Below are 27,481 nucleotides of genomic sequence, written 5' to 3'. Positions count from 1 at the left end.
TGCATGTGTTTAGCAGGTAAAGTGTCATCATTGTATCTCCAGGCCGCTTTTGAGCCACCCACTCACTCTCCTGCTTCTATGGTGTTTCTCTAGTGCAAGGCCTCCCTGCTGGTCCTTGACATACGTGACCATTTGAAAATGACATTTTCTGTGATTTTACTTCCCCATTCTCTGTGCTTTACTGGCAGTCCGCAGGTTTCCACTTACCTTCTGCTTTAGAAAAAAAAGAAAGTAGTTTTATGAATAAATATTAAGATCTGAATGTAGCTGCATTTTGCTCTATTACATCAAAAAAAAAAGAACATTCTATACATGCGTAGATGGCACTCCAAGGCATGGAGTTGGATACTCATGTCTCAATATTTTCCCTTAGAAAATTGAATTGAGTGAATTCAGCACAATAAAATACCCCAGCATTCATTTTCAGTCATCCTTCATATTTTCACTTAGCTGGAAAAAAGAAAATGATTCTGCAGAGCTGAATCCAAATACAAGACAAATATATTTATTGCATTTGCTTTACAGATGTACAGGTAAATTACTTTGAATTCCCATGTAACAAAAAGTGACTCGTTTAAATGGAAAAACTTTTGTGTATATTTTGGAATACATGAAAACCCTTCTCTGAACATATGACTATGCCAAACTGAGAGTTATTTGAAGCATACTAGCATGCTATATCTCCTCAACAGAGTTCTTTTAAATACACTTCTTACACACATTTGATATTTCAGAAGTTTATGAAGTCCTAGTTCAGGTTCTTTTTTAATAATACTTCTCAATAAACAATGTCTTTTAAAGAAACTTTTAGTCACAGACTGAGTTTCACTTGAGAAAAGCAGAAAGCCACTATGAACTTCCTTCGACGGCTAGGTTGCAAGTCTCTGGCTCTCAAAAACTGAAATATCTGTGATCATGAGTTGATCCTATTGACTCAATGAATTTACACTGTGCAGTACAGCATAGCAAAGCACTCAAACCAGCACTCAACTTCAGCACCAGAAGCAGCAATCCTGTTCCAAGGCAACTGCCCTGTTAAAAAGCAGCATTGATTAGTCCAGTAATGTAATTCTAAGCAGGATTGATTAGTCCAATATTTTGCAATTCTAAACTGCTTCCAAGACTCAAGTTACTATATTCGCATGCTGTCTTACCTCAGTCTAGCTTGGAATCTCTAAAATTACATCTCACTGATTATTGTTGATGTATTCTTTGGATTTTGTGGAAACTACCACAAAATACAGAACAGTGTTTGCATAAGCACTTAGACACTTAAACGCATTTAAAATGTAGTTCTGAGACTTTTGCCAGTTGTCCAACGTATACTTGGTTCAGCTTCAGTGCCAACAGCAGGGTTAACTAGATCCTCTCTTCTGGGTGAGCATATCAGCTGCTATCAAGTCAGAGTGGAGGCATTCCCACAGGATGTCCAGAGCACTTCAGCTGTGTGCCAGTCCTCTTTCCCAGGGGAAAAAAAAACCAAAAATGCAAGTGACCATATATTTCATTAATTACATTAATGCCCAGAGACCTAATTCAAAATCAAACAGTCGGGAATTATATTTCCTTCAGAAATGGATCAAACCTGAGGGATAGGTTTCAAAGTCTACTCTGTAACACGTCTTTATACTATATTCAAGGGGGTAATACAAATAAGATCTGTTATGATACTTTCTGTGTCAAAAGGTGACAGGCCTGGAAATAACTCTTGCCCAGTGAAGCACAGGAGCATTTCTTTCTCTTCTGAATAACCCTGGGAAAATGTCCCCACAGACACTGCAGATTGACAGATTGAGAATTAGCAGTGCAATAAAAATAAATTTTAAAAAATATTGGAAAGTATTTCTAGTTTAAAGTACCCCAGTGAAAAATGACTCGAGTTTTATGGTCAGACTACTTCTAAGAGGCATATTCTCAACCCGTTTTGAGGGCTTCATAGTGACAACGCATAAAGGGCAAAATCAGCAGTAACAAGTAGTAGGTTTCCTGACGAAGTACGAAAGGAAAAAGGCAGATATCTTTGCATTGAAGGTCATGTGAATTATTCAGTTACTGTTCCTTCCAGGAACAAATATATCTTGAAATAGGAATCAACATTGTGAAGAAAAAAAACCTTTGAATATATTTAAGTTGCACTTCTAAATACTTTTACTCTTGGCATCTCACAAAGAGACTATTTCACTAATTCAAGTTACTCGGGAGGAGTATGAGATAGTTACTGGATTATGTAGAGGCAAATTCTCCAAAAGCAGTTTATTTCATATTTTGACAAATACACAGACAGAAATAAGGAAATATTCAATATACACATTCATCAGAAGAGAAAAGAAGCTGCTTCATCACTTTTAGACTAGAAAACTAATCAACAGCGTTCTGGTGTTATATTCCATTTAGTTTAGTCTTCCTTTTCTAGGATTAAATTGTATTCAGGTGTCTAAAACAATTAACTTTAGTAATAAGAAAAAGAGAGCTCAAGCTGGAATAAGGGGGCTGGGGAGAGATAATACTTAAATAAATTCATCTAAATTGCCCCTGCTTTGAGCAGGGGTGGACTAGATGACCTCCAGAGGTCATTTCCAACCTAAATTACTCTATGATTCTATAAATTGTACCTTCTGGATCAGGCTGACCTGGTGGAATTCATTCTGGGGTGATGCAATCCAGGCAGTTCACAATTGTCTTTGAGAATTATGGAGGAGAGGTGAAAACAGAAAAAAACCAAAAAGCCTGGAGTAGGAAGGGAGAAGTATCAGAATTATAGTCTAGTCAGCCTAACTCCAACACTGCCTAAAATAAAACAAAAAAACATTAATTTACAAGCCCTTAGAAGCCAGTGACACCAACATGGATTTCTCAAGGCCAACCGATGTCAAATAATAACTTAATTCTACAACAGATCAGAAACACTTTAAAGAGGTGGATATGACATGCTGTGTTTTGACTTGAAACACCATTAGAAGGCCTACTAACACAGCATTTTCTCAGAGGAGCTAGAGGAATGTCCTGTAGATAGGGGTCCCCAGCCTGGTTTCCTCGGCCACTACTGCCAGTATTAGCAGCAAGTCCCGACTCTGCTGGGCAGCATTCAGGTGCAAAGGAGTCATTTTGCTATCTCATAGTATTCAACCTACTTTGAAACTTGCTGAGTATTGGGAGCACTTATACCATGTTTTCTAAATGCCTGCCCTAGCTTAAAATGCTGTAAGATATATATAGTTGCTTGTAAAAAATTTATGCCAAAATTTATCAGTGTTCACTGTCAAACTAGAAGGATATCTCTGGTTTTCTGCAAAAATTCAGCTTGCTTCTAGTATTTCTCAGCATTTCCATTAACGACTAGGACAACAGAGTGGGGAGTACTCTTTATGAAATAAATAGGATGCAATTCAGCAAGGATAGGTGAAAAGGTAGGAATAATTAACTGCAAAAATAAAAGACAGGAAAGCACTGGATAAATGTAATTTTTAGGAGAAAAGCCTGAAAACTGAATGAGTTAACAATAAGTAACATGAGTTACTGAGTTAAGAATAACTATATCTACCTTACATAACTATATCTACTTACCTCCCTCTGACATAAAGAAACAGGTGGGTTTTATGCAAAATATGCAAAGTAATCTTCACCTACCTTCCCCTTCTGGTAATGCCTCAGCTGGAATTGTATCTCTGGAATATTAAAGAAAGATGGGGAGTAATTGGGGTGTCAATAAGAGAGTAACAAGGATAATCAGAGCTCCAGGAAACATGCCTTATCAAGAACAGCTGAAAGAAATGCAGTTGTTTAGCTTAGAGAAGACTGAGCAGAAGCATAACAATCTTCTAATATATAAAAATTATTAAATTATTTAAAATTATTTAAAAGTTAAAAAGATTAAATTGCATCAAATGAAAATTGAGAAGAAAAAGTAGAAAAAGTAGAAGTAGGTACACAGTAAGAACTCAACTAACATGTGAGATGGCAGAGACTGAGGCCCACCTGCCTTTTTTTTTTTTTTTTTTTTTTTTTTCCTTTTTACCTTTTTATGGCAGAGAAACTCTAGGAGAAATGCTTACCCCACACAGTGACATTTGGTCAGCTGAATAGCCTCTAGACTCCCTGTGTGTACCCATTAGGTTTCCATTAACTTTAATGGACTTTTAAACATCCAGTTCACAAAGAGACGGCCACGTGCCAGTGACTTAGCTGGGATCTGAATTATATCCAAAGTGATTTTGGTCATTGCAAGCACCTTCATGGTCCACTCATACTTGTTCTTCTTGGCCTTTTCTTGTTCCTGTCTTCTCTGTATTTTCTCCTGCTCCTTCTGCCTCTCAGTTCTTTTCATGGAGACAAGCTCTCCCAGAATCAGCATAAAAAACACCATCCAGATATTCCTTGCGGGTGCTATGTGAGATGCTGGAGCAGACACCCTCACTAATTAAGCTCCAGGAAGAATCTTGATTTCTTAAAAGAGGTCTCAAATAACCACAGTCACAAGTAGACTCCCTTTGCTGAAGGAGGTGTGCATGTGTTTGGCATGTTTTCAAGCATCGGGGATGAAGGTTACAAGAATGAAGGACAGCGTGCCTGATGGCTGCATTCCTTTCCCTCTCCACCGCTGCGGAGAGGGAACATCTCGTAACAGTTCTGTAGTAACAAAAGTCCTGTCCCTGTTCTGGGTTGTTTGCACGCTGCAAAGACGTGTCCTGCCTTCACATTCAATTCATTTTGTGTAATTGAGCAGTATTTGTTTGTGCTACTTCTTGCCCAAGTATCGGACAGAATAGCTTTTGCTCCCCTCTTTTGTAAGGAAACGACTTGTATTTCTGTAGATGTTGTAGGCTTGTGAGGAGAGAATAACATTTTCCAGCAAAACAAAGTGAACCTGGTCACTAAGGCATTTAAATTCCAAGTGCTGTGAAAGGGAGCAAAGTGTAAGCAGAGAAGAAGGTGCTCTTGCATTCAGCATGCATTTTTCTGCAAACACTCCTCATCACCCTGGGCTTGAATGGCAGCTGAGTAGTAGCACAAGGTTTATTTCCACAGGCAAGAGTTCTTGCTATAGCTGAGGTTTCTTTTTAACTTTTGAAAAAAACATTTTCAGCCAGTATGAAGACATTAACAGAAGGATCAAACAATGTGCAGAATCATAAATATTGGTGTTCTGGCTGCAAAACAGACAAACTAAAACGGCCTAACTACTTCTTTGAAGTTTTTCGAAAGTGAACCAAGAAGCTGTGAATCCACTCAAAGCGATGTTCCTGTGAATGTCTGTATGCAGGCAGTTTGTTTCATTGCCAGCTCAGAATTAATCATAATGAAAGCTGATAACATTGCAGGCAATGAGACACAATCACAAAACTGCACACATACACAAAATTCAGTATTTTCCCTCCGTTTGTTAGATCTCTTCCTACAAAGCCCACATCCAGTAAGGCTCTTCCCTGGCAACCTTTCAAGCTGAAGTCGAGTCTGTCAGTATAGAGACCTAATACAAGAAAATGCAAACGGAAATGATCTTGTAGAATGACCTAAAAGTGTCTTGCATCTGCACAGTTACCCAACAAATGCAGGGAAAAGCATCACTAGAACTATCTCAGGGCAAATAATTAGCATATTTGATAAACACATGGTGGGAGGGTGTTTTTCTGAAAGGTTTGTTAATAATTTCCAACTGGACTTTTTCTTTTCCTACCAGAATGCACCAGTTAAATAATTTGCATATTTAGCAGGGACACACTAGTTTAGTTTAACCCTCTAAGGGAAATATGCCTACCCTTCCATCACCCAGCCTGCACTGCCTGTGGCAGAGCATAGGAGATCCAGTTCACAAGGCTGACAGATTCCCCACTGTGCAGCCAGATGCTTCACAGTGCTAGAAGTCTGAGCTTGACTTGTGGTTGCACAAATTTCAGCTTCCATAAGCTTGCCTTGCAAGCAGCTTGAGCTCAGGATCACTGAAGGACCCTCTTTATTTTGCTTCAAAAAACATCAGAGAACATGCTTGAAACTTGAAGCAAGAGTTATGGTCTTCCCCGCTCCATAAAACTTCAAAGGTGTATACTCCAGTGCTCAATACTCCAAAACCATCTTTGTTGGCAATAGAATAACGAAGCTGGGAATTCTCCATTCAGGCCAGTCCAAATTCTAAGAGTTATTACAAATCAGTAGGTGACTAAGGACAAATAAATAGCAGAATAGGTTGCTTCAGCAGGCAGGACAATCTGCCCCAGAGGAGATTTTTAAGAAGAGGGTAGATTAACATTTGTCAGTAGTGATCTAGGTAGAGCTAAGCTTGCTGCAAGGTAAGGCATGGACTACCTGATCCCTGCAAGTTCCTTTGAGCCCAGTTTTCTTTTATCAGAGGTCATCGGCTAATGAAGCCTCTTGTCCCATTTCAGATTCCTGGACACAGCTTGCGTGCTCTGCATTTGAAGCTGTCGAGGTCCAGACAGCTTTAAGCACATCATTTCCAAACCAAACCTTCAGGAAAGAGTGAACTGGTTGAATGAGCAGTTTGCAAAGGAAAAGCTGTGTGCAACTCTTCAGCAAATTCTTGCATTAGCCCCGGGCCCAGTCCTTGCTCCCTCCACCAGCAGAATAAATCTACACTGCTCAGCAGGAACCTAAAAATTTGAAAAATATAAACAATTTAAAGGGAAAGGTGGGGATGAGGCAGGAAAAAAGCTGCAAGATCAGCTGCCTCAAAAAAAAAGAACAAAAAACCCCCCCCAAAAAACCTTATAAACATGTGCACTGCCAGCTATTAATAAGAGTAGGTTTGAGGAAGCTTAAGTGTTTAGGTCTTTCACACCTAGGTACTCTTGCCTGAGGAATATGTCTCTGTGCTACATACCGTGTTTAAATTATATGAAACTGAAAAATGTATGCCTTGTTCTGAGGACACAGACTGCAGCTCACTCACCCTGAAGTCAGTAGTCTCAGAACTGATCGAACTGGGAAAACCCAAAGGTACTGCCTACAAGGCTGATGCGACCCCCACAAACAGCTCCCCCAGCAGCCAGTCAGTTTAGCCCTCTTTTCCCCCCGAGTCCTTTGGATGTGAGTGGGAGCAGGACAAGGGTTATATAAAGTCATCTAGTAGCCCATCGTCCACCATCTTTTCCCAGCTCCACTGTCTCTTCGATGTACCCAACAAGCGGGGTCACCTCGAGGCCAGGAGTGAGCTCACGCCAAGCCAGATGGACGTACAGCTGTGTGATGGGAGCATGCATGGGTGCAAATGTTCAAGCCTGCCTGCCTATCCAGCCATGTGGGAAACGGTTATAACTTAGTCAATGAGCAGGTCCAGCGAATTCAATGAATAACTAGGAATCTGATCAGTTAGGAGCTTAAATATTCGGTTGGATTTGGACCACTCCATTTCTTCATTGTAAGAAAGCTCCTTGTTAGCTCCAGTGTTAGAAGAAAGCTCCAGTGTTAAGAAGTCAGGAAGCTCCAGTGTTAGGAGAAAGTAGTTGATTCTTTACTGTTATATATAGCAACCCATACATCTTCCCTCGGCTAACTTTTACTAGCATGCCAGTTTTTACCCTTAGGGCCCAATTCTGATTACCCACATACTGATTTTATCATGCTGTATAACACCATTGGTTTTAATGCAATTGCTCTCTATTCATTGCAGCGTAAGCAAGATAAGAATCTGGCCCTCAAAGCACGATTTATACTTGACCTGGATGATTCATGCATTTGAGATCTCAAAATGAGATTACTGCAAAGTGCTTTATAGTGGGCTGCCAAAAGGGCTAATCCATTCCCTGAAGCTAATGCACAATACAGTGACTTGATTGTTATCAGAGGTGGGCAGAGAGGCATCTGCCTACTCACTACTTGTCTGTCAGCGTTTGCTGCCTTTTGGTGACTAGAAAAGGTCTACAGTTCTGCTTTTAAAGCTATTAACAGGCTGGAAATTGATGTTGCCAAGGACATCTATAAATATGCCTTAGGGACTTATAAATACTTTATAATATTGAATTGTTCCCGCTCTTGCTAGCCACGGGAATCCTATCAAACCTGTGAGGGTAATTTCCAGTGACTGCTGTCAAACCGAACATGAAAACAAAATGGTGGACTATTTCATTTGGATCACCTTTGCTAATGGCATGCTATAAATAGTCAGGTAATGAACTGCTTTGCTGACTAGAAGCCCTCCATCAGTCTTTCATGATCAGATTTAAATTCATTTGAACTTGGACCTTCCTGTGTGAATTTTCTTCTTTTGCTGCAAAATTTAAATCTTTTCTATTGCATTAAAATTCTTTTTATATTTATTTTTTTTTCTGATAAGTAAGGATCCTAAGACAAGCTCGGCTTCCTGCCTTTGCCTTTGCATCACTTGCGTGACTCCAGGCAGTTTTTGCAACCCACTCCTCAGAAGCAGCAAATTTAGCCGGGGTGTGTTTCTGCCCGTGGTATGATTTGGCCAGAAATCCTTTCCTGCGAGCCTGGGAGTGCAGCAGTCAGCCCCTCTTCCGCTGCAGCAGTGCAAGATGCAGCTGTGGAAACACTGGAAAACACATGGGGAAAAAAGAAATATTTTCTGCTGTACAGAAGGCTCACGTACAGTGCTCGGCACGGAAGCCTGTAAAGTATGTAGAAATTTTGCAGATCTATTGAGGCATAGTAAATTTTCCCCCACAGCACGCATGACTTTCTGGGAAGCTTAAATTAGCATGTGCTTTGGCAGCCCATATTCTTTAATAATGTCCTTTTTAATAAGGACAGCTGGATCCCAAGACAAACCCATCAATCAGCACTATCAGCTGTGGCTGCGGCATTTACACAGTTGCTTCTCTTCTTCAAGTTGTAGCGCTCGTGACTTTGAAATTATATGCCAAGTTTCAGGCTTCCAAATTTTAAATGTTTGACAGTAGGAGACTGATGTGATTTTCTACCATTAGGAGGATCTAGGGACAATAAGTGTGTGTAAACTCCAGGACACATCTTCACTTCTATTGCACTCAAGTGAGGTAATTAACTGATACCCTCTAAGAAGCAGCTCTTATACAGACAGGCAGTCTGCTTATGCAGGCAGACAATTGTGAGTGTTAATGGCTACATTAGCCCTCAGTGGAAAAATCTTAGCAGTGAAGTGTAAGTACAATATATTCCTATGATTCAAAAAAATCTATTTTTATCTCCATTTCAGGTATGCCTGAATTTAAGACTATGCTGTCATATCAGTGATAATGCCAAACATGCAAACTTATCTTTCGTACACATCCATTGCTATTTTTTCTACTTCAATGTTTAATTTGTTGCATTTTATTTGCAAAGTACAAATCCTAAATTATTTTGATTGTAATCTCCACCTTTAATTCATTTTTAATCACAGACTACCTTCCTCCTATTGTGAAATAAGTTTATCATGGTCCAAGTTGTGGAAGCCAGTAAGTAAAGCCACAACATTTATTTCCTCAGAGAGATTCAAGACTAATTTGTATGTATATTTTCTTCAAATAGCAATTAAAAGGATGCATTTTTTTTTCAGAATCAGGTTTTGGATCATATTGTCCTCTTAAAAGAAAGTTCCACCAACCATTTTTCATTCGCGTCTATTCGGCACTGATGACAGCACATCTAGAACAGCGTCCGGCTTTGGGTTCCCAGAGCAAGAGATGGAGCAAGTCCTGCGGAGGGCAGCCAGGACAGTGGGCAATAAAGAACAATGTATGATGGGACACAGAGAGCTGGGCCTTGTTAGCCTGGCCGAGGTGGTCCTAATTGCTGTGTTCAACTAACCGATAGTGGGTTAAAGGGGAGACAGAGCCAGAATCTTCTCAAAGATGTGTAACAGAAAGACAAGAGGTAAATGTCACAATTTGCAAAAAAGGAAACTCCAACTAGACATAAGGTGAAAAAACATGCACAGAGAGAGAGGTTAAGCATGGGAACAAGCTTTGAGAGAGGTTACGGAATCTCCATCCTTGGAAATATTCAAAACTCAGCTGGACAAAGCCATGAGCAACCTGACCTAACTCTGAAATTATCCCTACTTTGTGTTGGAGTAGATGACTCCGCATGATTCTGCATATATGACCCTTTCTGTTTAAGTGTTCTGTGAGATCATTATTCTGAATTAAAAAAAAAATTAAAAATTAAAAAAAAAAAAAAAAGCAAGGAATGACATAGCTCTGCCTGGAAGGCAATTCTTATTAATGTGGTTAGCACCTCTCACATAGGGAGCATGAATGAAGAACACAAATGTATCTACCCATGCATGCGCATGTTTTTATCTTAGAGAAGATGAAAACAGGCGAGGGAAAAAAAATCAGATTTTCACAAGCTAACACAAAAGCCTTGAGACTTCATTAAATTCTAGCAAGAATTTAAGGGAGCTGGACCATAACCATCATCATTTTGCTTTATCAAATCTTCACATAATCCTCAAGGCTAAGGAGAAGCCACCTCCCAAAAATCGGAGTTGAGAGAAAGAGCTGTACAGTTCTGAAGGAACACGAAGGATTGCTGGAACCCTGAAGTTATTTGTAAAATGTTTCAGAGCTTTTAGGCCTTAACACTTTATTTGTTACCACCCTTTTCCCTCCCTTTCCCACCTCTTACTGCTACATTTGCCTGTGGCAACTGTACCTTAGCTGTTTTGCAGAATTGTGCCAGGATCCACATCTGTAAAGTAGTGAATACATGGCTCCCCAAAGAATGAATCACCAGCAATAAGCCATGACTGGAACCGAACAGCATTTAGGAGTCCCAGAAAGGTCTTCAAAGGTCTTCCTAAAAACCATGAAAAAGCAACAGAAACAGTAGTCGTCTAGAGGAAATGGGAAAATAGAGGGTTGTGAAAAGGATCCACCACATCCTTGACCAAAATGTGTGTTTTCTACAGCAGCTCTTCTGGAGACGCCACCAAAAGAGATTTTAAAACTCACAGCATAACAACCAACTCCAAGGCCTACATGACATTTAGAGGTTTTACAATATTTTATCTCTTATACAAGCAGTGGCAGTGGTCAGTTTCCTCTGTCCTTATGCTCTATTTATTTCCCAATGAAAGCACAAACTCTCACAGAAAGGAAGGATTCAAGGGACTCTTGCATAATCCCATCATAGGAATGGATTTTTTTCTTCTTCATTACCTTTTACTCAGACTCCATGAAAGTAGTTCAAAAATACTTGTAGGCAAGGGAAGCATTGACTTGAAAGAAATACAGAAGCAAACTTTAGCTAGACTAATAGAAATTGCCTCTCTCAGTTCTTCCCTAGATATAATTACCAAAAACTTTAAAGGCAAGAAACATTCATAGTAAACTTTCACAGTTTTCTCATTGCCTGTTCTGATAAAGCACAGAGCAATGGACTGAGCTGTGCCCTGCCCTTAAACCACAATGAACAAATCTCAAGATTTTTCATACAGCGGTGTCCAAGGCACAGAGAAAACAGCATTGGTCTAATTTGTGATCTCCCAGAACCACTTACACTTTCTCCTTCTGTTTTTTCCAACAGCTCTTGAAGGGATTTCTCCAGGTTCCTAGATATTTTTGTATCCCCAAGCACACTTGGATTCTCAGATATCCTCCCACTCAGAAGCTATTTATTGTACCAGGTTCTGTGCTTTCCCTTCTGAAATTCCCCCGCTTTCTGCAGACAGGATTTTCCCAGAAAAAGGCTCTTTCATGCCTCAGACCTACGAGTTAACCAAAGTGTAAAGAATTACCATCCATCAGCTGGGCTGAGGTAGCTGTTGACATGCATGGTTCCAGCCTGTGTTAAGTGTAGCACAATTCAGCAGAGCTCAGTGCTTGTTCATCACAGGTTAAACTCAGTCATATTACCCTTCATTTACCATGGAGTAAGCACGTGGATGCAATCACTCAGCTCCACTGATAAACTCTTAATCTTATCACCTGCCAGTCCTCAGAGAAAATATTGATGAACCGCACATTGATTTGTAACTAAAGATTTGGACCAGCTTACAGGCTTGCCTTGCTGTGGGAAGACAGCCAGCAAACTGCAAAAATTGGAACTATTCCTGTGAGCAACCGCTTGGCAGCCTGGGTAAGGGGTTCATCACAGGGACTTCTATCAGTCATCATAATCTGCCTTTTCAACAGCATCCTGGTAACAAACAGTGTTTTTGCAGATATGATTTCCTATTGAAATTCAATGTGTTGCCATCTGCTTGCCAGACCTTTACAGCTATGCAAACATATTTTGTATCTGAAAAGCATTCATTTACTTCCTCACTATCCTTGCACTTTAGTGTAGTAAAGATCATTTCTTGGCATCGGACATTCTTTCTTGATAGAGAAGATTTAGTAACAGCTACTTTAGTCTGTAGGCTTTAAAAAAACTCAAAAACCCAAACTCTGTGTTTATGCCTTGCATACAATGCAATATCCTTATGGATGAGAATTTTGTGTTGATGGAGTTGAAGGTAACATTTGTTTAGTGACTACTGAAGGACTTTAAACCCAATTTTCCTTTTGGGTCCAGAGGACCAAATTTTCAGCAGAGTTAAAAAGAAGTATTTGAAGCACTATTGCATTATACGGCTGAAAGGTACTTTTCAACCCACTGGATCTCCAATAGACCTCCAACCCAGTATCTTTATTCATAAGAACTAGAAGGTGCACCTGATAAATAAAAATATACACAGAATGCAAGTTCAGAGTCCAGATTTTTCTCTTTCCTTGGTGAAGCTATAATTATGCCTTGCTGACTAATACACAAAATCTGCAGTAGCCAAGCACTGGTCAGATAAAAATTATCTCCATACTTTTATTAAAAAACATCCCTTCTGTATGCAGACAATGTAAGTTCTAATAGAACTTAAGTTTATATATGAATTGTGGTATTTTGAATTAACAATGGTTTGTTCTATGATAAAAGACATTGGCATTCGTACCTGTGCAAGCGACGAAAGAAAGCTCCAACACATGGGCAAGACTTCTCACCTTTTCAAATGTCACTAACAATTCCTGTTTACTTGTGCATGGCTGTCTGAGCAGAAAGCCATGGAAAAATAATCCTACAGTGCCCATGAACTAATTCATTCAATCCCACAGTGGCTTGAAATATGCAGAATAGTCCCTTTCTATTTACTTCCAAAGCGTCAAGTTTATGTCCTGGAAACGAAATTGCTTTCCGTCATAGGAAAAAACTGCAAGTGGGAAAAATCTGAAGCACGGAGTTGAAGTGGACTAGTTTTGTTCTTCTTTCCCACATCCTTCAGTGCAACAATAAAATGAAATCAGTTTTGTGCAGAAGGACAATACAAGGCCCATATAGCAATTGAAGTGAAATGGCGCTAAGCCTTGAAGTGTTAGAGCATTTCAGAGGCTTTGAGTTGCTCCTCAGGACAGAAAAATATTCACTAATGCTGTATTTGAGGAATTTTGAGTTTCATATGCATTTTATTTTGGCGATTTACAAAAACAAAAGACTCAGTAATCAACTAGCTATTCAAACAAATAAGGTGATTTCCAAAAGATCAAGCAAATCCTAAACATTTATTAATTACACTGATGAATCTGAAGTGCTGATAGTACATTTTACCTCCTTAAAGCCTCCTCTGAAGTTAGGTAATCAATACTCACACAAACCTCTAATTTGTTACATAAATAGAACTGTATTCAACTATCTTGCAGAGTGCAAGGAAAAGCTACATTCCCAGAAAGTGGATAAGTTGAAACGCTGCAACTCTTGCTTACATACCTTGAAATTCCTCCAGCTGGATGCATAAGATAACCTTGCATGACTCGATTTCTAGAAGTAGTAACTGACTGATTTCTTTCCCTGAAACAGATTCTTCCAAACATAATGTTTTGCCAATTTTCTATAGAAGAACTTGAAAAAAAGGAAAGCCAAGAACTTATTCTTTTGGGGGGGAAGAGAGGAAGTATTGCAAGAAGTATAATTAAAGGCAGAGTGGAAATTTTAGAGGCAGATGAAACTATGCCTATATAGCCTCAGGGGACTTCCTTCATTAACAGATAAGTTAAAACTTTCATTCTGGGCCTAACTCACCGCTGCTTAACAACCTGAACATCTACATTTGGATAAAATAAAGGCAAAATATCACCATTTAAAATTGATATTATTTTAAAGCCTCACAGATGTAAGTGTCTCAACAAAATATAAAGCAATTTGGAAATAAAAGCTGGTGTCTTAAATCCAGAAGAGAGCATCCATGTAAATTTATCCAGATGCTGACTCTCCATTTAAATAGACTATCCAGTAGCGAGAGATGCCTCTTCCACATGAGAAAACCCACATCCCCAAAGTATTTTTATCAATCTTAAAGGAGCTGAAAACACAGGGGAAGACTCCCTAGCTCAGAAAGGGCAAAGGGTTCTATAACACTTGGCAGTTAACTCAAAAAGGGCCAGAGGAACAAATTCACTTTAGTATCCTGCCACAGAGCTGAGAGCTTTGAAATGCAATCAGGTCTCATCAGTTGAAGTGGAAGGAAGCCATAGGCTGCTACCTTCAAGTGGGTACCTGCACAAACCGCAGCTCTTTAGGAGCTGGAGAAAATCTGTGCCTCGTCTATGCATGTTTGAGATGTTACTGAGTTCTTTGCACAGTAAAGCACTAAGCAGTAAGGTTCGTGTCAGCACATCTGTACTTTGTGCTAAGCCTGGCAATTTTCCAGCTCACGTCCCACATGGCTTGGAAGCCTGCCCAGAGTGTAGGACACTAGTAAGCATCGTTTGGTTTGTATTGTTTGGCTTTGTTGTAAACGGTTGGTTTTAAAGTCTACTATACACTTGGCATGGTTTTGCTGGCTTATGCCACTATTCACTTTTACCCTCTTCCCTCAGTATCCCACATGCTCAAGGTGGTAACACCAACTGGGAAGGGAAAGGGGGGAGAGGGATGTAGGCTTCTCATCATTCATCGACATTTTTTGTGGATTCTGTGTCTTCTGTTCTTCTCAAGCCTGTCAGCCTCACAGAGATCACCATTTGTCCTTTCCCAGCCCCTTTTCCAGCCTCCCACGATGGCATTTCCCATACCAGAATATCTGAGCAGCCAGCCAGGGGAGCCAAAGCCACAGGAGGCAACAACCAATGACCCTTGTCCACAGCAGACAGATCACAGCCCCTGTCCCATCTGCTCATCTTCTAGAGTCCCCACTTTCCTTCCCATTTGCACCTCTTCTACCTGCCCAAGATCTTTCTTGTTTGTCAACCATAAAGTATGCTTTCAAGAGCACAGCAGCCTGCTAAGCAGAATTTGGTGGACATGTTTGGTAAGCAGGTCACTGGTAAACCTGGCCTATTTCCCCCATGGAATATTGCTATTGCAACAAGCTCTGTGTAGACATGGAACAAAGCCACATAGAGATGACCCAGCTGTGCCACCCAAGCAAGCAGAACTGCCTTTATTTTATTGTGAGCTTGGTGTATGTCCATTTCGGAGATAAATGAGCCAAAAGTGCTTTTCCAGGGCTCATGCTCTTCCAAGTCCATGTTAGGAGGCAACCCTGCCTTCCCATGCTCCAGCAGCAGCTACAAGCAGAACATCAGGTGGGGCTACTCTGGCAAATTACACCTATGCACACCCTGCTTGGCTACTATTTTTAAATTTTCTGGTCCCACAGTTCAGAGTTACTTCCTCCTTCTCATTCCCTTGCTCCAAAAGCTCCTGCAGCCTTTTGTCACCACACTTCCCCAAAAGAGATGCAAATGCAAACACATATAGCTCTTCTCACAACATCCTTGAAAACCGGGGCCAGACACTCCCCAACCTACTATGCAGTCTGCTGGCAAGCTGCCTATCCTGCCACCAAACACAGCATTCATCCAATCTCAGCAAACAGCTGCCAAGAACAGGAGCGATTCATTGCAGTTTGGTTCCAAGGCATGTGGGAAAAAGAAGTAGAAAATGACCTACCCAAATCTCCTAAAACTGAGATGAGGTTTATCTGAGGTTCATCAGGGGACAAGAAAAGTATCACCTTTGAAACCTCAAAAGCTGAGAACACTGGTTGTTTTTGCTCTCATGTTGATTACACAAGACGCGCATCTGCTTTGGCTGGACCTAGAAGGACAATTCATTTGTGTACCACTTGGTATCTGAAAGAGAGAGAAAAGATGTGAAGGGAACATCTCATGACCTCCAAGCACCCTCCTTGAAGTGAAACCAGTCGGTCAGGAATGGAGGTGCTGTTTCAAGGACTAGAAACAGGACTGAGGCACAAACGGGAAGCCATCAGAGAAGAGCCTCTGCCTGCTCAGCAGATTGGCACACTGTGGGAAGAGGCAGCTGGTCACAGGGATCGTGAACAAACACCCCTGCCAAAAAGCCTGCTCCTTGACAGCTCCCCTTTCCTCCTCCACAAGCGGAGAGCTTTGGCCAAGCTCAGATGATCTCCTGCTCACCTCAGGGACTCTGGGGACTCCTCAGCCCAGGGCAGCCACAACAGAAACATCTCCCTGCAGGACATCAGCCCTTCGTCCTGCTCCAGACAGAGCTGGTTTTCCTCTACTCCTTCGTGTTTGTGATATTTATCAACAATTTCCCCAGCCTGAAGCAGCTCATACCATCACTTGAGGAATGATAAAGATTGCTTCATTCAGCTGCAGCAATATTTCTATGAGCAATTTAATAAACTGGCATATGAGTATAAATGGCTGTAAATAGGCAATGCCACAAAAACGGCTGAGCCACAAAACAGTCTGACAACAAAGGCTTTCCTCTAACCAGCAGCTTGAGGTCAGTGCTTTTAATTTCCTAAATGCTTTTATTTAAGGTAAGCATATAACCTTTTGGGGGGGCTGATTAAAACCCAGCCCCCAAGTGCTTTTGTTTTGCTGAATGCTAAACCATGCCTGATTTGCAGTACACCTCAAATTTCAGTGCAATATGGAAGGATGAGTCAGTCGATGTTCATTAACACAAATAAATTAATCAGCACAAGTAAACATCTTTTCATTTGGATAAAGTGAAGAACAAAGAAGTCAATCAAAACTGCTTTAGGTAAGCCTCAGTACTTTCAATTAGTCTTTACTAAAATCAGGTGTAATACAAGTCATGCAACTTAGAAGACCCATATTTGGGGACAAACTTTTATCATAAGGAAATCACCATGACTGGCTCTACAAAGCAGTGACCGATCTCTCCCATATGAGCATTCTCGTTGTCCTTTACTAAGAAACTAGCTCAGTTATTTACGACTCTAGGGATTTTCACTACCAAACCCTGAACCAGATCAAGGCAATTCTAAACTCACAGACACAGACAACAGGAGGGAGGGAAACAAGTCCCAGAGAGTGAAAAGACTTCCCAAACTGAAGGTGAGTCTCATAATGAAACCATATGCCACGTAGAGAAAGCACATGGAACAGAGCCATAGGGAGTTAGAGCATGAAGACTTAGCTTCCCCCCTCCCCCCAAAAAAAAAAAAAAAAAAAAACACAAGGCATCCCTGCTGTCTGCTTTAGGCAGAGATCAGCTGGGAGAGGGCATCCTGCCAGCAGCCTAAGTATCACAACAGTCCCTGAGTTTCCCACACCCAACACCAGGGGATAGTTTCTCCTTTCCCATCACAGAGATTATACTGACCACTTATTTTCTCAGCAGTATGGATCAGGAGCTTCCTACTTTTCAATTTACTGTTCCCACCCACATTATGCTAAGATGCCACAGCTGTGTTGAATTCTGCAAAACTACTCTCTTTTACAGCTCAGGCGTTTAATAGAAAACTTCATTTCAATAGCCGAAGGCATGCAATGTCTTACACACAAAAAAAAAATGCTAAGCAGCACACAACAGGAGGTGCCATTGGGGTGGAAGGGAGGAGAGAAATTTGCCTTCCACAAAGTAACAATAGGGACCACCGAGAATATGCCACCAAAACCATCTCGAGAATTAGCAAGCTCTATAGTTATCACACACAAAAACAAGCCTTTTACTGCTGATCCAAGTACACAGTTGATTATTTGACCAACATGCGTTTAGTTAGTTACTAGTAGCAGTTAAGGAGCAAGTAAGGTCTTACTGTGTTTAACCGATGCCAGTTGGCCACCCTGTCTGCCTACCCACTTCGCCCTCAACCATCCACCCTGTGCCACAGGTTTCTGACAAGGCAGGTTCAGCCACAGGTCTACCCTGAAGATCATGCAAGCCTTGCAGCAGGCACTATCAGATGGTTTACCCAAAGCCCTTAGCGAGTTAGGCAGTCTTTTATTTCTTTCTTCTTTTGACAAGCAGTGATAATAACGAGAACATTTTTCATGTTGAAGCTCCACAGGCCTGTGTTAGGTTCTGCCAACATCTCTAGCAAAATGTCCTTTATGACCATGAAGTTGTGAGGCTGCTCGGGGTCATTCCAAGGCTATGGCACAATCCGCGTCCTTATTATTTCAAAACCCTAAGCTACAATAAGAGAACCTGACCAAAAAGTATCTGTGATCCCCCTCAATCTCCTCTTCCTTTTTATTGCCTTCTCAGTATAGCTGCAGACGGGATTGCTGATGCTGTTAAAAGCACAAAATGCGTCACCTGGCGTAGAATGATGTCTCAAAAACATCTGCTTAGTCAGAGTCGGGCTGACCTTAGATAATGGAAGGTTCAGAAGCAAGATCCCTGAAGTTATACTAGCTGCCCCTCTTTCCCAGAGGCATATGCACATTTTATTTCTTTGTACCTATACCCTGACTTCAGCATCCCATAGCGTTTGTCCAAGCAGGGTGAATGTGCCCCTTCCTCTGTGCCCCTTACCTCTCATTGCTCGGCTGTGAGAGCAGAGGAGGTCTCCTCCAGGAGGTCTCCTGCATGGAGAGTTCGCTGCATTACAGGGAGCCTGCTGGCAAGGATGCACGAGCCACCTCTCCAGACAAGAAGCCTGAGCCTTACAAGCCCTAGGGAGAGCCTGAGTACCCTGAAGTCACCATGGGCAAGAGGAAGTGACAGGGAAGGAGAGATCTGCTGCAGCTGGAGATCCTGGCTGCCTTACAGCAGCAGACCTGTCACAGTGACCCATATACAGCATGACAGCAACATGAAAACATGCTTGCTCTATTTGCCAAATCATATGATTGTATAAAATAAAGCAACTACCAAGTTCTGTAATGCAAAGTTGCTCTAAAGGAGGGGAGTGGAAACAACTTTTGAAAAAGCCATAGTCTCTATTAAGGAGAAGTCTTAGCCAGGAACTCATTTCAGTTGTCCTACCTTCTTTCTGCTTTTGATATCAGTGAGAACTGTTCTGAGACAGAAGGAGGAGTACATTAATATTTATCCGAGAGAAAACCGATAGACCAAATCCTTATTAATTGAAGTCAACAAAGCTATGCAGCTGAGAATGTGATGCACTGTTTACAAATATACATTTGGCAGCCAGACTGTTTTTGTGCATTTTTTCCTCTGGAAATGATATTTCCATACTTCTTCACTTATTCTGCTAACAAGTTTAACTAGGTATTTAGTCACTCAGTTTATGGAAAGACAAATAAATGGTGTTGCTTTCTCAGCTTTTTGTGAAAAGGAACTTGTACTTCAGAGAAACAAATAGAATTTATCCACCCACAGACAGGAAAGTCCTAAAGTAATTAAACGGGCTGTTTAGCTCACATTTGAAAGTCAGGATTCATCTTTCAAAATGAGAGGTTTTGGGGGAAAAAAGTATCATCATCTATCAGGTATATATAAACTGGTTAAATTAATCTTTGGATGTCTCCCAAAGAAACTGAGAAGATTCTTGTATTGTCTACAGAATACAGAGAGTAACCAGAAACAGTAACAACGTGTCCTTCTTCAGCATGCCCTCGTTCAAGTCTTCTTTGAGAGACATGAATTTTCTAAGGTTACCCAGCTGTTATTTACCTTGTCTGTTGTAATCCTGGAAACTGCACCTTATTCATTCTTGAATCACTGAAATATCAAGCTTTCTTAGATGGCACATCGCTGATTATCTTTCTCCTACTATGAGAACTGGGAAAAGCACGGTGGAAGTAAACTAAAGCCAATGAAAGGACTTTAGGTAATCAACATTGTGTATTTAGGAAGTGCTAGACAGAACAAAGACCACAGTTCAAAAGCACAGAGAAAACTTACATGGGTAATGAAGGGAGAGTTTAAATAAGGATTAGAAAAAAGAGAAATTCCTATGGGGGCTGGGAATAAATTGGAATAGAAGCAATCCACAAATGGTCTTCTTTGTGCTGTTTTTTCTGGGACCTCTCTCTAATATCTGTCTATTGACAAGAGTAAGTTACTATATTAGATAGACTTCAGTTGTTAACGTGGTGTAGAAGTTCCTATGCTGTTGGAGAGTGAACGAGAGGGAGAGTCTCTAAGCTATCTAAACTCTGAAGAATTCTTAACGTCTTATTCTGCTCCTCAGAGCCTCCGCCACAGTTCGAACAATTGAGTTGCACTGCAGTAGCAGAGATGAGCTCAAAACTCATAATTGTTGTATGTTTTGTTTGTTCAGCTTTGAACATCAGGTTCCCACAGCACCACGGGAGCTGGCAGGAGAGCTGGTAGCCGGCACAGAGGGCAATTCCAAGGGTAGTCTTGGAAATGAGAATCAATGCAAGAAGCTGAACAGGCGCTCTTCACAGCACAGATTATTATTTTTGGCATCTAGTCCTGCCTAACACCATTATGACCTGCAATCAAACACTAACATTAGCTAAATAGATTGATTTATATACTGTTTTCACCAACTTCACAACGCTCTCTAGATTTAAGAAATATAGACAGGTTTTATTTGAATTCATCCATTCAGCCACCTTGGGAGTTAAATTTGGCAGAAACAGTATGAAGTAGTTTACAGACAAAAACAAAAAATGAAACTCCTTACTGAAGCAACAACAAATTATAGATAAGCAGAAAATAACTGCTCAGACTAGATTTTAGACAGGAGGCTAAGGTAAATATCTCTAAAGCTGTTAAACCTTTAGTGATCAGAAAGATACAGCACTTCAGCACACTGTGAAGTTCTACCCGGCATACTCAGCAGTGAGCTGTTCTTGTAAGTTGGGTCTACAAGTTACTACTCACAGCAGACTGACATATCAGAGCTCGCTTAATAATTTCAGTTACATTATAGCTATTAAAAATTTCATCTCTCTTTAAGCAGTTAAATAGGATTAAAACAATACAGCACCACCATTGCCGTCAAATGCCCATGGATGGGGGTTTGCATCCTCTTTGACATACGATGGAGATACCGATGGGCATCCAGGCATGGAAAATAAAGTTTATCAAAGAGAAAAGTGCACACACACAAATAGCCACAGGTAGAAGACAAGAACAAAAGGCAACACACTACAGCAGAACAAGTATTTTCCTAATAGATATCCTGGGGGAAAATCCATTAAGTTGCAAAAGTACTTAAATATGATGTTAAGTGCTTATTAGTGAGATACCCACCCTGCAGCAGCATGCACCAACTTCCAGATAGCTCGTTCAAAATCGTCATGGAGCTATACCCACTGGGAAAAGATGCTTCAATTAGAGATTACATTTATAATGTAATTAAATACCTAATTGATTAAAAGAAATGCAAATCACATCAGTTTCTAAGTGGCAGCAGTGGCATTTAAAGCTTGCTAAGCAACAGTTTTGTTTTAATAATTAAACTACGTATGCCCTTGATAGCAGCACTTCCAAAATGACATCTTGCTCGCTGCTCTCATGAGAACCACAGTGAATATAAATAATGAGAAGTGGGAATGTAGGGTTTGTGTGAGAGAATTAGGATAACCTCACTAAAATGTATTTGTCTGGAGGGATTCTTTTACATTCTGTATCAAGAGCTTGTTTGGAAAGATTATTTAGTACCTTGCTATCTTTCTACACAAAAGGTCTATTTTTTTGCCTTTTTTACTATTGCAGTGGCTTCTACAGGGCCTGATCTACCCCAGTGAGCTTGGTCAATGAGAGTTTACATTAACTTTAAGAGTGGTGTCAGCTCTCCAAGCTGTTGTACCTTTTGTTCCTGTTTCTCAGTGACCCTCGGGCGTGCAAATGAGCATCTGGTTGATAGCTATCATTCCCACTGCAAGACAATTTCAGATGATTTGCTGTAACAGTAAGTCACACAATGTAATAACAAAAGATTATACATTAATCATTTGTGCTGATGTCAGATAGATAGTCCATATGATCCATTGTTAGTGAGGTTGCTGCCTCCATAGGCATCTATCTGTACATTAAATAGACATCGTAGAAATAAAGGCAAAGGTATAAGAAACTATCCAGTATTCAAACATGATTTACCTAAAATAAAAGGGAACTGTCTTCTTGAACCATCAACAGACAGCACATACATTAGCTGGTATCATATGGGCTTAATGGAACATTCCATTTCATGGGATTAAAAATCTTGGTCAATTCCCTTAATAAATATCTTTGATTAGAGTAGCCAACTATTTGTCCCTATAATTCCTGTATTTGTTTACTAGGTCCTGCATCAAATGGAAGAAGGGTCAAGGTGTTAACAGGACGAATTCTGGTAGGAAAAGAAACAATGAAGAAGCACTCAGCCTGCACGTTACTTCTCTCAGACCAGGTGTGAAGTCCATCACAGCAGGAAGAGTCACACTGTTTCATTCCAAAGCTGATCCCTGGTTGGGCAGTTCTCACCTCAGAATTTGTCCTTCTTCTGCATGGGAGGGACTGAATCCTTCAAGGATTCAGGGTGCACATTCAAATCAATGCTGCCCATATGGAGTCTGCTGAAGTCAGCTGGACCCTCTGATTTTGCAGAGTCACATGGTACCTGCTCGTCTTGGCTTGCTGCAACAATAAGCCAAGTTCTGCAGCCTGCAAAATGGAAATAACACGGGAGCCTTCCTTAGTGCTTTCTATTTTAATTTCCAACATGTTTACCCTCCTGCCTTTCCTCACTTGATTGCTAATAGATGCTTTAATAAGAACATAAATAACCCTCACCAAAACAAAGCAGATGAAAAGGTGTCCTGGTTAAAATGCTTTCCTCTTCTTTGAATGCAGCAATCATGTCTAAGGCAAGTATTGAAATTCTCTTTTCCAGATAAAAATTAAAAGCTCTATTTAGACTGTGATAAGAAATAGCTTACAGCCACCTTTTTCAAGTGCTCTATTGATTATATATTTTATGTCTATTGAAAAGTCAGGCATCTTATCTCAGGCCAGGAATAGAACTATAATTGATGAAATACAGGGTAGCGATGAGGGAATATCTGTTTGCTTTGGATAAAATGCAAAATTTTCACAAATGACGAGTGCTGTCAGACCTGTGGTTGATGCCATACTAAACCCTAGTGCAGTGCCCACGAATGCTTCTAGAGTGGTTTTTGCCTGGGTTAGGATGTTGCTGTCGTAATAGACACCTTTGTTGCTTTGAGAACAGATAGACTGTATTGTGCATGAAGTTTTACTTTCCATCTGTAAACTACTTAGACAGCACTATGAAAAGACCTAGGCAGACCACTTTTTGGCTTCCGGGTGGAACATAGATGTTTGGCTTGGGATATTACATCTTGAAAGAAAGTCTGTGTGGCATACAAGAATGATCAGCATATTCCTCTTTATGTAACCGCCTGGTGTCTGCCTTGGAAAACAGCTCCTCTCCTGTTCTGATAAAACCCAAGCAAGTTGACTCAAATTATTTAATTTGTTGTCACACTTTCATAGGGAGGGGGGTTAATTTGTAGAAATATAACTGAAATAAAACAAGTACCTTGAAGGTTTGTCTTGACTCCACAAAAGAAATGTCAGGATTTTATGGACATTATGGGACTGCAGAATGGACAGTTCTTAGAAAGGATGGCCATCAAGAACCTCGGATTTCTGTCAAAGACATAAACAAAACAGCTGTATTTAGGCAAATCTATCAACTCCAATCACATCACACACACAAGCCTAAACCAATAAATAATCAAGCAAAATCTGCTAGCCTTTTAAGAAGAATGTGATGGAGGCTTGACGGACACGAGGACATCATCTTCTCTCACAAGATAAGAGCTACTTGTGTCCCTGGAATAACCAAGTCTGAAAATGGACTGATAGCAATGCAAGATACTGCAGGTTATCTGACACTGGGAACTTGCCAAGTGACTACGTTTTCCATAAGCAAGGGGAAAACTCCATATACATATAAGAGCTACTAGCACTTTCTACATATTTTCATATACCCCAGTGGCATTTATCTATCACCACAAAGAGCATAGCAGCTTTTGCAGCAAGACAAATGACAAATTAAAGTATTAAATGCCAATTTTTTCAAAAAGATTTTTGTGAGAGTTCACATAAATTTTAGTTCTTTGCTGTAATGAGCCTTACTCCAACTACAAACATCCCACGATTAGGGGAAAGGTACGATTGTGTTAGCCAGCGCTCCAGTGCAAGGAGTTGATCCTCTGTCCCATCTAGTCAACAGGAGCAGCTGGCCTCTACCTGGTCTCCTCTTTCAGCCCAGAGCATGGTCTCCCCTTCCAGCCCATGGGCTCTCATCTGGCTGCACCACCTGTGTGTTTAATAGTTCTCCTACCACCCTGGGTCACAGAAGTATAAATTACACCTTCACCACAACATCTCTATTGAGAAGAAGAAATATCTGTCTGAAAAGTAGGACACAGAGCCAGGAGCTTAAGGAAATGAGACAGAACAGCAGCTTATTTCCAAGAGCATACATTCAGCTACTAAAGGCACTGCCAGGAGGAAAAAAAAAACCTCTCTTCTCCCTAAGGGGTTGCTACCAATGAATACTGCTTCGTGGCTGTGGGGCACTCAGGTAGGGTCAGTTCCTTTGTCTTAACTCTCTAAATAAATAATCTGCCTCTTCCTCTAAATATGACTTGAAAGTGTTCTCACTTCTACCTGCCTGGTCAAAGTGCTTCTGGAATCCACATTATATGGATGTTAATGTTAAATAACAATACTGAAACTGCTGTTGCCAGTAGTCTGTTACTTACATTCTGCTTAGGTGCCAGAAGCAGATACTGTCCATTGTTATGATGCTGGTAATACACCTGAAGCATTCGTTCCACATTTGATGAATCCAAAAGAACAAGAATGGTCTTCATTAGTACTGTTAAATTTAAAGAATGTTTCCTTTTCCAGCTCAGTGTGACCTTTCATCTTGAGATCAGTGAAGAAACCATGCCTCCAAAAAGAAGACGACAGAGATGATTGATTATTTCTCCACTATTTATTCTCTAATTTAAAATGACAAATACAGATATGTCTCAAGAAACTGACTGTTTTCTTACTGTATTTTGCATTTGAAAGACGTCTGGCGTTTATATTTGAGAGTTTCTTTATTCTTGCTTTTGCTATGTCAGTCGCCAGGTTTGGAAGTCAAGTCTTGTAAATCACATAATTCCTGGAAATGAGTTTCAGACCGACGAATGCTGACTCACTGGCAGTTAAGTACATTTTCATAAGTATCTCCGTAACTTCTAGAGCCAGGAAATTCAGAAACAACCTTCTGTGCTGCAGATTGTTGACAGGTAAAATTATGTGCCAGTTTAAGGTAAAATAGAAGACTTTTCATTACCCATCTAAATTGCATTCATTGTACTGATGAATTCAATGGCTAGAAATATGAACAGTGTATGCTGTACTTATGAAGAGTAACTATATTCTTAATGGAAAGTATCTCTGCATCTGTCTTATACAGCTCATCTTTTATTCCTATTTCCACTACACATAGGAGCATTATATACAGGCAACAAGCTGCCCATCTGGCCTCTCCTGCAATTGTATTAAACCACCAAAAGCTGTACAAAGAGCTGCCAAGAACGCTTAGGCCCACAGACTGTGGTTGGGGGCTTTCCTAAAGCTCTCCTTGATGGCCAGTGACCTTGACCTTGAGAGCAATCTCAAGGGCAAGGTGCAAAAATCACATACCTCTATTTGAGATCTGACTGCTAAAGAAAAGAACACAGTGTTTGAGATTTGCTTCTCTTGGCTTACAGGTGCAGATTACACTTCATGGTGGCCAAGAAGAAAACCGCCCCAATGAGGGGAAGGAGCTTGTCTTATTCAAGGCTTCTGTAACTCAGAGAGTTATAAAAGATACCCTAGGAGACATGGCAACAAAGCCCTTCAAGGTCTGCACTGAATCAGATTCCCTGTTTTTGGCCTGCAACAGTGTATAGCCCCATGGCTGAGAGATGGTGAATGTCATTTGATGTGGCTACAACTTCATCACGGTGAATTTTCTGTTGCTGAGAGACTCTGCTGCAGCAAAAGTTGCTTGGAGCTGGTATGGATCCCGAGCTGGTATTGGACATGAGCTAGATACAGCATGTACTTTCCATTACTCTAAGGCTTAGTTCAGCTATATATTATAATGAGTTTTCATGCTTGCACTTTCCTCTCTCATTTTTTAAAACAATTCTGCAGTGGGGATAAAGTCTATCTGAGACTTCATTCGGTAATAATCCAGTCCAGGACTGTAACACTGATAACCCCTTCCAGCTGGAAGGCTGTCTGAGCTCTTACAAAACATACAGCAGCTATCAGGCTTTCGCCCCAAGGACTGACAGACAGAAAGGAAGGGTTCTGCACAGCGTGGACAAATAACGCATCTATGTGTTCAAATGAGCAACTGTTCTGCTTCCTCCCTCCTCACCCTCACTTCCTAAAAACCCATCCCTGTTAATACCAGGATATTTGCTTTGTCCGTTTAGGAGGCAATGTTTCCCTCACTTGAGAAACTGCTTTGACTGAACTGATAGTTCATTTTAGGATTTTGCTTTACTTGGTCTGGCGGTTAAAAAAGCAAATGACTCACAGAGGTGCAATCCTGAACAACTGAACAGGTGGCCTTAAGTTTTGCACTTTCTGGCTAGATCACATTCCTGTGCCTAGCTGATTCAGGTGCTGCTCTCTCCATATTCCTTAGAAAAACTAGTAGCAGCAGTGAAAAGACACTGAGCCCAGAGGACAGGGAAGAATTATTTTCTTGGCCTGCAATCCACAGGTTCAAACTCACCAGGTTGGGAGGATCCTGGTATCCTGCTACTGATTCCAAGGAAACCATCCCCACGCCTCCAGATTTCTCCTCCACCGGCCCTCTGTGCCGTGGGACCTCAGCGCTCCTCTGTGCCCTGTGGACGTGGGCAACCCTCATGTGCATTTCCCCTTCAGAAGTGTCCTCTTCTTGGAGCTCAGGGAACTTCCTCCCTCCCCTGCCCTCGGTGTGTTCTGTGTAGCAGGTGAAAGCCCCAGATTTTTCTCCAACTGCAAAACCTAAATCACATTCACATATTGGTAGGCAAAGAATACTTAAGTCTAAAACCAGCTTGGTCAGAGCTAAGAACAGATTTTTCCATTTGTTCAGTCAAAGTAGGTGCGGTAATAAGGCTATTCTAAAGCCTTAAGACAAATGAATGTACTTTAAAATTAAATGCTTTCTCAGTATCTATTTAATTACTAATTAAACAAGAGGGTAATATTAAAATATCAGCCTATGACACAGCTGTTTCATTTTTTTTCCTTTATGAAGTAGTTGAATTCTGCTGGTCAAAAGGCATTAAATTAAAGCAATGTTGCTAGTTGCTAGGCATGTAAAGAC

At 40.7% G+C, this 27,481-nt stretch overlaps 1 long non-coding RNA gene across 5 annotated transcripts; it reads right to left on the bottom strand.

Moving 5' to 3' along the window:
- Nucleotides 1-399: 399 nt before the first annotated feature.
- On the bottom strand, nt 400-27,146 carry LOC112996538 (uncharacterized). Of its 5 annotated transcripts, XR_010389142.1 has the most exons (12): nt 26,900-27,146; nt 25,170-25,392; nt 24,873-25,063; nt 23,639-23,748; nt 22,561-22,740; nt 21,905-21,973; nt 21,346-21,407; nt 10,591-10,734; nt 4,053-9,629; nt 3,628-3,665; nt 2,613-2,727; nt 400-1,458 (listed from the first exon to the last, which is right to left on the bottom strand). It is a non-coding gene; the product is annotated as an uncharacterized LOC112996538 (long non-coding RNA). The 5 variants fall into 5 exon arrangements; XR_010389140.1 differs by having other exon boundaries at nt 401-1,458; nt 2,613-3,665; XR_010389141.1 differs by having other exon boundaries at nt 408-1,458; nt 2,613-3,665; nt 4,053-8,506.
- Between the last annotated feature and the right edge of the window lie 335 nt (nt 27,147-27,481).

Source organism: Dromaius novaehollandiae, chromosome 4 (assembly GCF_036370855.1).
Source record: "Dromaius novaehollandiae isolate bDroNov1 chromosome 4, bDroNov1.hap1, whole genome shotgun sequence".
NCBI lineage: Eukaryota > Metazoa > Chordata > Aves > Casuariiformes > Dromaiidae > Dromaius > Dromaius novaehollandiae.
The sequence above is the reverse complement of the archived record's forward strand: the minus strand, read 5'-3'. Positions and strand labels throughout refer to the sequence as shown.